This window comes from Vipera berus, assembly GCF_964194415.1.
Source record: "Vipera berus genome assembly, chromosome: 7".
NCBI classification, from domain to species: domain Eukaryota; kingdom Metazoa; phylum Chordata; class Lepidosauria; order Squamata; family Viperidae; genus Vipera; species Vipera berus.
The window spans coordinates 37877059-37887945 of NC_138209.1; positions in this window are offsets into that span (position 1 = coordinate 37877059).

A 10887-nucleotide genomic window follows, 5' to 3' on the forward strand; every position below is an offset into this window, starting at 1 on the left:
GTATTATTCTGATATAATCTTTCTATGACTGAGTTCCACATAGGCCATCTTGCTTTCTGACACATTCCTTATACTGCATCTATGATTAGGCACATACATATGAATAAATTTGGCTTAAATTATTTTATGATTTCCTCTTAAACATGTTTTTGAAAACATTGAAAACATGATCACATTTAAGAACTATATTTTTGAACTATAGTCTCATAAAATTAGAATTTCTAAACCTATTTTTGTCAAAGTATCATTTCTAAATCAGTTATATCTCAAAATGCACACTTTCCTGACATTTTGATATATTAATTCAGCAGAGACATGCACTGCAAAATTTGTAAAAGTTCAAAATCTAAAAAAAACATCCCTTCTATATTTTTATTTTCATATTGATTCAGGTAAGTAGGTTTGTATAAAAATTCACAAGATCAAATTTGAGCATTTTATTTCGATGTCAGAAGGGATTATATAATTTCACTTGGGAGGGAGATCTTGTTTTTGAATGATTCTATAATTTCATATTTTTTACAAAGTGAACCTCTGGTGTGATCTTAGTAATAAATAGTTAATCAAATGTAACCTTAAGAAACAAATTGAATATCTGTTTGGTGCAAGAGTTTTGATTTTGATAACAAAACTTCTCCAGCTGACAAAGATTACGTATATACACCCATAGAAATCTCAAAGTTACCTGCCAATGTTTTGTTCTGAAATAACTCCCTTTAATAAAAAGTATTTGGCGGGTATGCAAAGAATAACATGATTAGGTAGCAGTTTGGTATAAAAACATATGGCAAGTAGATGGAGAATATTTGAGATCAGTATCACTTGGAACAGGAGAATGCCATCAATTTTACTGAAGGGTAGGAGTCTTAGAAATCCAAGAAAAGGAAGATTAATTATTGTGAAAATAAACCAGTTTGAGGAAAAAATCATAAAAGTGTCATGAGTTAGATCTGATCAAAAACACACTGAGAGAATATTGGCAAAGAAAATGAATAGCAACGATAAGTAGTGTCTAAAGGCAACCTTTAGACTTCTATAGGTTTTGAGGAACTGTGATAAATTACTGACATTACCTAGACAAAAAACAAAACAAAACATCATATGCTGTTTAGAAAGGGCAGCCCCAAATTATGCACTTTGAAGTACTTCAAATTTATTAGTAGGACAATCTGTTTTGATAACTGAAGCCATTGCAACAATCAGCCATGGGTAATGGCTGTAGTAGGAAAGTTCTGCCATTAAAGGGTACTCAGTCTGTCAGTAATCACATAACAAGTTATTTGTTATTGTTTGGGTATGTTAGGCATGTACTCAGTGGCGTAGCGTGGGTTGTCAGCACCCGGGGCAAGGCACCGCACCGCACGCCTGGCACCCCCCCTCCACAGTGGCCGGCGACCCGGCGGCTCGGATCGGATTCGCACAGCCAGCACTGCAGTGAGAGAGAGTGAGTGAGCCAGGCAGGGGCAGAGAGCTGTGAGTGTGAGCGCCCCCCCAGATGTTGCGCCCAGTGCGGCCGGCCCCCCCTGCACCCCCCACGCTACGCCACTGCATGTACTTCAATGCAGATACCACCACATATTTGAGAAATTTTGGTATTATTTTTAGATTTATTCTTTCTGAGTACCAAGTAATTTGTTTTTATTGTCATAAGAACACATTTGGGAATAGGGAGGTTGGAAACTTTATATATGTCACTATTCTGCATGATCAGTTCACACCTAGAATATTACATTAAGTTCACACAAATAATCTTTATTTAGTGACTGCCCTGTTTAGTGATTATTTACAGTTATGATGATGCTGAAAAAGTGAGTTTATAATCAATCATCACATTTATGACCTTCACAGATCTATAAAGCAAAGGAAAACTGAAGTAAAATCATATTTATGGTTACAGTTTCACTTAGAAATTGCTTTCCTTAACAACTAAGTTGCTGGCCTCAGTTATGATTGCTAAACAAAGATTACCTGTACTAGGAAGAACATTTAGCATGACCATAGGAGAGCATGACCATAGGAGAGCAAACAATATGATGAAGGGCCTGGAAACAAACAAGAAGCAGAAGAGCTAGAGATGTTTTATGCTTCATCTGAAAAGGATGTCTGTGTTCAAATATTTGAAAAACTGACCTAAAGGCCCTAGAGCAGGGGTCCCCAACCCTGGGCCACAGGCCACTACAAGATCTTGAGCCTTTTGGAACTGGGCCACAGAAGTGATGTGCAAGCATGTGCATGCATGTTCCATTTGTGCAAATGATGGGCACACATGCCTGCTGCTTGTGCCAATGGAGCTGTGCATGTGCACATGCACGTTTGCCCACCACATGTGCAGAGCCATCACCTCTCACCTCCCCCTGGTCCACAAAGCTGAAAAGGCTGAGGAACTCTGCTGTAGGATATGAGTGGACCTAAAAGTAGTTGGTTATTTGAAGCATGCCAGCTGCAATTACAATGTTTAAGAGAGGGTATCTGAAAATTAACAAATAGGTGAAAGGAAGTTGTAATTTGTCTGTGCAGAATTATTATCTATTGATGTTTATTCTAGAGTGTACCTTGTGTTGGAAACTCACTGCAAAGTAAGGATTTTGTTGTGTGCCACCATTTTGCTACTCAACAGTCTTCAAAGTGAGCTGACAGAATGACTTTAGACTTGGCATCGGCTTCTAGAATGATCTGCCTGGGGAAATTTCAGCATGCTTGCTGAATTAGCAGAGCTGCAGCAGCTCAAGTTTTCCTGGCAGCTACAATAACTGCAGCTCTCTCTCAGTTTTTTTTTATTTTTCAATTTTGTTGGCCATACAATACTTTAGTTCTAAGGGGCAGGGTGATCACAGGTGGCAGATGTTTAATTTGTAGTTTATCTATTATAATCAGGGATCAGCAAATACTCTAACCAATATATTCAGTTATGGTATATAATAAAAATGTTATAGGAATTGCTTAACTTATAAATATTTCTTTCACAACTCAACTAGAATTGCTAGTTTTGTTAGATTATTGATAATTCAATCTTCCTGATTGAATAAGAAAATTAATGTTGTATTTATCCATCATTGTATGCCCTTTCCACAACATGAGTGTTACCTATGCCTTATATATCATTTGTACCATGTACCATTAGTGATGAAATAGTGCATGTTCTTCAGACTCAATTTCACCTTATCGCCTGAACAAAACTACTTTAAAACTGGAAAATTGTGAAATTTCCTTCAAGGAAAACTGATGGGAGACATTGAACAGTGAACAGGTCAATCTCTCTTCTGCAAAGATTTTGGATATGTTCCTATAAATATCAGGCTCACTTTGAAGTTTTCTTTATACCAAGAAGCATAAAAAAGGAAGCAATCAAATATGACTTTTCTTTAGAAGTTTATATATCTTACCAGCTTACTTCCAGTTATATTATAAACTGCAACAGAATATCATAGAAATTGAAATGTTGCTCTAATGTTTTCATACACAATGTGGATTATTTTACATTTATTCCCTTATCGTGGCCAGACAACTTTTTGCAGAGAATTAGATCTGCGGCAATTATTACACTTTACAAGGGAAAGAGATCTATTAGGATAATAGGTAGCTAATCGATCCCAATAAATTCCAGAATGCTTTAGGGATTATTCCAGGTAATCCTGTTGAAGATCTGGTAACCCAAAGGAACATTGAAAAAACCCAGACAGTTAATATAATCTCATATAAACATTTCCCTTCTCATGATTGAGAGCAAATTAGGAGCTGACAAAACACAGGTGGAAGAAAATCTGTCTTGAATCTGATTGAAGATAAATAACAGCAGTGAAGGAGTAAAAAAAATATGTTATCCTGCACAATTCCACCCTCACTCAAAGCAGTTTTTTAAAAAAAATGTTTACAAGGTTTCCAAGACCTGGCCCGCTAGAAAATCATTTGGAATTTTTAGTAGCTTTCTGTGACATGATTGCAAGGGACTTTGAAGACAACATAGATCCCATTCATCATGCCTTAGGCACTGCAGGTTTATAAATTCCATATGTAAGGTGTTGAGGTTACTAAGTTTCCAGATTCATTGTCTTTCAATTGTTAAGGTTTAAAGTATTCAGGCAAATACCTATTTGATTCTTCATGCTCATAGCTTGTAGGAAGAGGATATTTTTAACCAAAAACAACAACAGTTCTTTCTCTTTGAAAATGAACAAATGTTTAAACTATTACCTAAAAATGTTGCCCTCACGGTTTACTCCCAAATTAGACAGGGTATATGATTTGATCCCAAAATGTGAACCGGACTGAGACCTGTGTTAAATTTTTAGTTCTGTTGGCAGATTAGCAAGAGGTATGTTTTATTAAGGAAAAAGATGAAACAGAAGTCTTGAAGCTGGCTACACTACAGAAGCTGAAAAACTGAACGAAGCGCCCTCAATACTTGGAGTAAATAGTATTTATTGGCATATTCAACTTTCTGGTCTTTGGAAACTCCACATACCTCACACAGGGCAACTGAAAAGAACTCTGATAGGTAGATATGTCAATGAAAATTCTCAGTCATCCAGATAGAGTTGTCCGGAATCTGAGTCATGGTAACTGGACTTTTTTCCCCTCTTTTTTTCTTTAAAAAGTTTCACTGTTTATCCAAGTAGTTTCTTCAGTCTGAGCAAGTTGGTTAAGCGGACCTCATAGTGCTGTTGCTCCTAAATCCTTTTGTTCGGTGGGTCATTAAGAATGATCTCCATGGTGAACCTGTGAACTGGTCTTGATCTTCCTGGATACTGGTGCAAAAGTAGCATAAAATTGGGGGACAGGTTGTGTTGGAGATCTTACCTCTATTGAACATAAATTGATTACTTCACTCCTCTTTCAAACCATGTTCCTTGTTCCAAATGTGAAAATTATGATCCTCAAAAGAGTATCCTTTTTCTTTTCAGTGAAGGTGTACTGCTGATTCTGTCCTGTGGTATTGCTTCTTCTGTGCTGGGCCATCTTGTTGTGTAAAGTCTGCCTGGTTTCTCCAATGTAGAATTCTGAACACTTCTCACTGCACTGGACTGCATACACTACATTATTCTTATGTTTTTGTGTATGATCTTTAGGGTGGATGAACCTCTGTCTTAGTGTGTTGGTGGTTTTTGAAGAACACAGGTATGTGGTGCTTTCCAGATATCCATTTTAACTTCTCTGATACACTGGCCATGTAAGGAATGATCAAGTTCTTCCATTGATTCTAAGTCTCAGCTTTGTTGGCTATTCTGTCATGGTTCACTTGCTATGCAGTTCTGTTGCAATCCGACAACAGTAATGGGAGGGGGGAGGGAATGCATTGGAATGTAAGGGAAGCTTGGGAGGAAATTTGGAATGCAAGTGTCCTGACTGGGAACCTGAGACACACCAATACCCAAGATTGCTGGCTGAGAAGTCTGACGCAGACAAACCATTCCCAACACAAAGCAAGTGCAAATGATTGGTAGACAATGGATAATGGGGGGTCTGGGGGGGAGAAGGGAAAGTTTTCCTATGCTGTTTGCATGCAAAATAATTAAAACAGCCTTTTTTTACTTCTGTGCCCATATGGAATCCTCAGTAAAGGTATATTCTTGTTAAAAAACTGTCCCAGGAGTTTCTTTTGCTGTCTAACTCAGTGGGATGGTCGACACATTCTTTTTTTGGATCCAGATAATGATTTAATAAAGGTCAGATTGAGATATCTACAGGCTTTAAGAGCTGTCCTAAGGTGATGTCAGAATCCATTTATATCATATTCATAAATGTATGTTTAAAACGTTGTTCCTGGATTCTGCCATCTCCCGAGGAGGAGGGAACGAATGTGTATTGAGCCTGTATTAGGCATTTCAAAGGAAAAGAGAAGCCTTTTGAACTGGGGGAACAAAAGGGAGAGTTAGGTTAGTTAGCATCTGGCTTGTGTCAAGGAAGAGAGCAATAAACGTAAAAGGTCCTAAGTTCCTTTTTCCCACGAGAGGGATGATATGAGGTAAATGATGGGGGACTGACCAAATGGGGTTAAGGGGGGGTTGAACCGGGAACTCTTTATAAGGTTTTAGTTTGTAGAACAATATTAAGTCCTGTCTTGTATTCCTACAACCAAGCATGTCATAGTAAAGATTCCTTTTGGACTAGATTTGGCTGCAAGAGTTTTGTCTTCCTAAGACGTGGTTTGGGGTGGGTCCTGACAGGTGACTTTTTTCTTTCTTTTGGGAGGTGGGGATATTTTTTTTTGCCTCTGATGTAGTCTCTGATAATTGCTAGTTTGTGTTGAAATGGATGTTGGGAGTCAAAACAGCAGATATTGGTCTCTCTGTGTGGGTCTCTGTGGTGTCTATTTCCCATAGATCTATATTTCTAGGTTTCCACAGGTCCCAATCAGAATGTCACAGTCTAGAAACGCCAGCTTGTTGTTCATGGTGTCTTTCTGATGAACTTGATGTTTGAGTCCAGTTTGTTTATATGGTCTGTGAAGGCCTGTACTTCTTGGACCTTGATTTTAACCCAGGTGTCATTTACATACATGAATCAGAGGTGATGCCAACTCCTGGAAGGAAATGAGTGCTTTCTTCTCCACTTCTTTTGTTACAGGTTGACAACAATGGGTGATACTGGGGGAACCCATGGCACAGTCATATTTCTATCGGTAGAAGGCACATCTAAGGGTAATATAAGTCGTGTTCAATCATACTGTAAGTCCAGACAGCAGATATTATCTTGATTGAGGCTTCAAAGCTTTTAGGATTTTAGTGGTGGGATGCTGGTGAAGAGGGAAGTGATATCAAAGGATACCATGGTTTCATCTGTAGCCAGTTTCAGACCCTGATTTTTGAAGTAAATTCTTCAGAGTTCTAAATGTGGTGGTCAGCGTGCCCAACCAGGGGTCCTAGTATGGTGGCAAGGTGTTTAGCAATATTATATGTCAGTGAATTAATGCTGCTGAGAGGTGCTCTTCCCTAAGAAGTCTGTAGAGGCAAGGAATAGCTTCTCTGGGATACAGACGGTATCCTGTAAGCATTCAACAGGTAGCAGGTTGTCCTGTTGATAAAAGCCTCTTGTTCCAAAAGCTACAAGCTGTCTTTCAGCTGTAGTTGCTACAGGTGGGCTCTCTTTTCAATTTTTCATATACGTGATGTTCATCCAAGAGTGAGGTAATTTTGTTGTGGTAGTCTGCAGTTCAGGACAACTGTGCAGGATGATGATGTTTTCATCTTTGCTGAGGACTGTCAGGGCCCTCCTCTCCTGGACTGATAGGTAAAGTTTAATGTAGTCAGTTATAAAACTCATTGGATGTGTGGTCAGGTCAGTTTAATAGTCCTCATCTTTCCCACCTCACACCTCACCTTTCTTCATATGCTGAAGTGAAGTTAGAGCACTATATTTTGTCTATCATAACTTAAGTTGAATAAAAACCACTGAATTTGCAAAAAGTTACTAAGTGCTTTGAAACTACCTGTACTAGCTCAGTACTTTTGAAGTAATCACTACTTTAACCTTGAATTTTATTCAGTGAGGTGATTTAAATAAAGCTTGATTGAATTAAGCCAGTCTTGTAAATATCTGTTTATATTATTGTGCATTTTAATTAATGTATTTTATTGTGAATTTATTAATTATTCAAAATGTTAACTTTGCAATTGCAAGATCAGCCTGACAAAATGCAAACCAGCCTGACAAAAATTTTTTGGCTAGTTACATATACAGTACATGTAAAAAAAAAGATCTAGTGTTGATGACATATGCCTTTGTTGCAATGCTACTGAATAAAAGCAATAAAGAAGCCACTGCTTCTTCATTTGTTTGCAAACTTGCAAGTGCTTAGATCCTGTGGGAAACAAGACCTTTGAAAGAATGTGAAAGTATTAGTACATATTGCACTGAATTTGTTACCCTGTAAAAGCAACATATATTTTGGATTGAATATTGCAAAGAGAAACATAGCAAAAAAAAAGGATTAAAGAGATTACTGAAAGGAGTATGTATATTGGACACATCTTTAGATATCATTGAGTTGCATATGTTATAAATAATAGACTTTTGAAGTGCTGAGTGCATCCTTCCATTTTTTGAAACTATAGGACAATGGATCAAGCTCGTAGTTGAAGACAGAAGCTTTTGGTAAGTATAGCAGCAGAATTAGGGAGAAGCACATAGAGAATGTGCTAATGAGCTATAAAATAATACTTTTTAAAAGGATACTAATTCAATATGTGTATTTCTTGAATTCAAATGGATTGTAAGAGAAACTGAGCAGTGGAATGAAGCAGTAGGAAAAAAACAATGGAGTGAAAATGGAACACCAAGGGAGTAAACCAAATGCAGCAGGATGATTGATACATCAAATTTCAACAATATGTTTAAAAAGACAACAATGGAAACCAGTCTTATTTCTGTGGTGTAAAGCAAATAATCCCTTTAGCTTAAATACAAACAAACAAACTTATTTTTAGTGTCAGTTATTGAAATTACATTATTGTGAGGCTGCACCAGACCCAGAATTCTCTCAAACACCAAATAAATTTGAAATTTCAAACTGGATCTGGATCCAAACCTTTCATCTACTCTGTCTGCACTGGGTTTTCAGACCCAGACATGCCTAAGAAAAGTTCTATTCAAAATTCAGATAGGATTTATATTTCCCAGGGCAATGGGTAATGAACAGGATCTGATTTGGTATCTGGTACTGGCTCTGTCTAGGTGATTAATTAGGCATGTATGCCATTTATATTTCACTGAAACCTTTTTTTAATGAAGTGTAGTCTTCTTATGATTTAAATTTATTGTACTGAAAAGCATTGTGATGCTTTTCTAAATTCACATAGATTTCACACTAATATATATATATATATATATATATATATATATATATATATATATATATATATATATATATATATATATATATATATATATATATATATAAGGTAAAGGTAAAGGTTCCCCCGCACATGCGTGCTAGTCGTTTCCGACTCTAGGGGCCGGTGCTCATCTCCGTTTCATAGCCGAAGAGCCAGCGCTTGTCCGAGGACATCTCCGTGGTCATGTGGCCGGCATGACTAGACGCCAAAGGCGCACGGAACGCTGTTACCTTCCCACCGTAGTGGTCCCTATTTTTCTACTTGCATTTTTACGTGCTTTCGAACTGCTAGGTTGGCAGAAGCTGGGACGAGTAACAGGCGCTCACTCTGTTACGCGGCACTCGGGATTCGACCCGCCAAACTGCCGACCTTCTGATCGACAAGCTCAGCGTCCTAACCCACTGAGCCACCGCGTCCCTATATATATATATATATATATATATATATATATATATATATATATATATATATATATATATATATATATATATATATATATATATATATATATATATATATTTGTTTTCTGAGGTTTTCGCGGGTGTTCGTATGTGGATCTTTGGTTATTCGGGTTTTTTCCCTTTAGTTCTACGCGGGGAAAAACCCGAATAACCAAAGATCCATATATATATATATATATATATATATATATATATATGTAGGTCTAGAGTCTCGGGTTTCTTCCCGCGTTCCTTTCATCTTCAGAAAGTTGTGGCGACGTTTCGACGAAATCCCATCCGTCATCATCAGGCCGGAGTATTCCTCCTGCTGCTTTCAGGAGCAATGCGTGGTCTGTCTGTTCCTTTCCTTCCAACTGCCGGTGGGGCTGTGTTCCGACTGGGTGGAGGCGTGGCTGCTTTCTGATTGGGTGGGGGTGTCTTCCGACTGGGTGGAGGCGTGGTTGTCTTCTGATTGAGTGGAGGCGTGGCTGTCTTCTGATTGGGTGGATGTGTGGTTGTCTTCCGATTGGTTGGAGGCGTGGCTGTCTTCTGATTGGGTGGGGTGTGTTCTGAATGGGTGGGGTTTTTTGTTGTGTCGTAATATCCTGAGTGTTGTGATTTGGTGTCTTGGGGAGTGGGCTGTATAGTGGCCTCCAGAGCTTTGGCTTGGCTCCGAGTTCGAGGACCCGCCATGCATCTCTGGTATGGGTCAGTCAGAAACCCGAGACTCTAGACCTACACATACAGACACCCGCGAGAATCTACGAAAACATATATATATATATATATATATATATATATATATATATATATATATATATATATATATATATATATATATATATATACACATACTGTATATCATACACACTGCCCATTAGCTTTAAATTATTTAATTTAATAAAAAATAGATACAAGGCAAGTACAGTATATTAAACATTAAACATTTGAGCAGATAATTACATGATATAACACCTTGACCATTAGGATTAACTCTTTAGGATTAAACACGACTATTTGACCTAAAATCAGTTTTAACAAAATCAGTTAAATTTTTGTAGGAGCAGCACTAAGAAAATATGGAAAAATATCAAATGTAAACAAATCTGAAACTTGATTTCAAGTGTTCCTTGTGCAATGTAATACAGTAATATCTATTTGCTGCTGGTCAGGATTAATATAACACAATAGGACATTTTTTGGTCATATTGCTCATTATTCTAAATATCTACTCCTTGTTAAATACGGTGGACAAAAATTAAAGTTGCAGAGATTTTATTAACACACTACCAGTGTCTGTAATAGGCAATAAATTAATGTAACTAATTATATAGTTGGTCACACAGTCGGCCAGATGTTCTGACTCGATTTTCATCTTTACTCACTTATTGAACCTTTCATAAGGACCTGCGATAGACAGATGTTGCTTGATGTTGTTAGAGGTATTGTCACAGGATGTAAACTGTGCTGCTTTTTGTAATTGACTGATGGTGATTTTGTCAATGATGATAGGTTGTTCAAATGATCCTTCAGATGTTTTGAGATTGTACCAAGGTGCCTATTACTATTATTGTTATTATGGAAATCTTTAAGAACATTCCTAAATTCTATTTTAC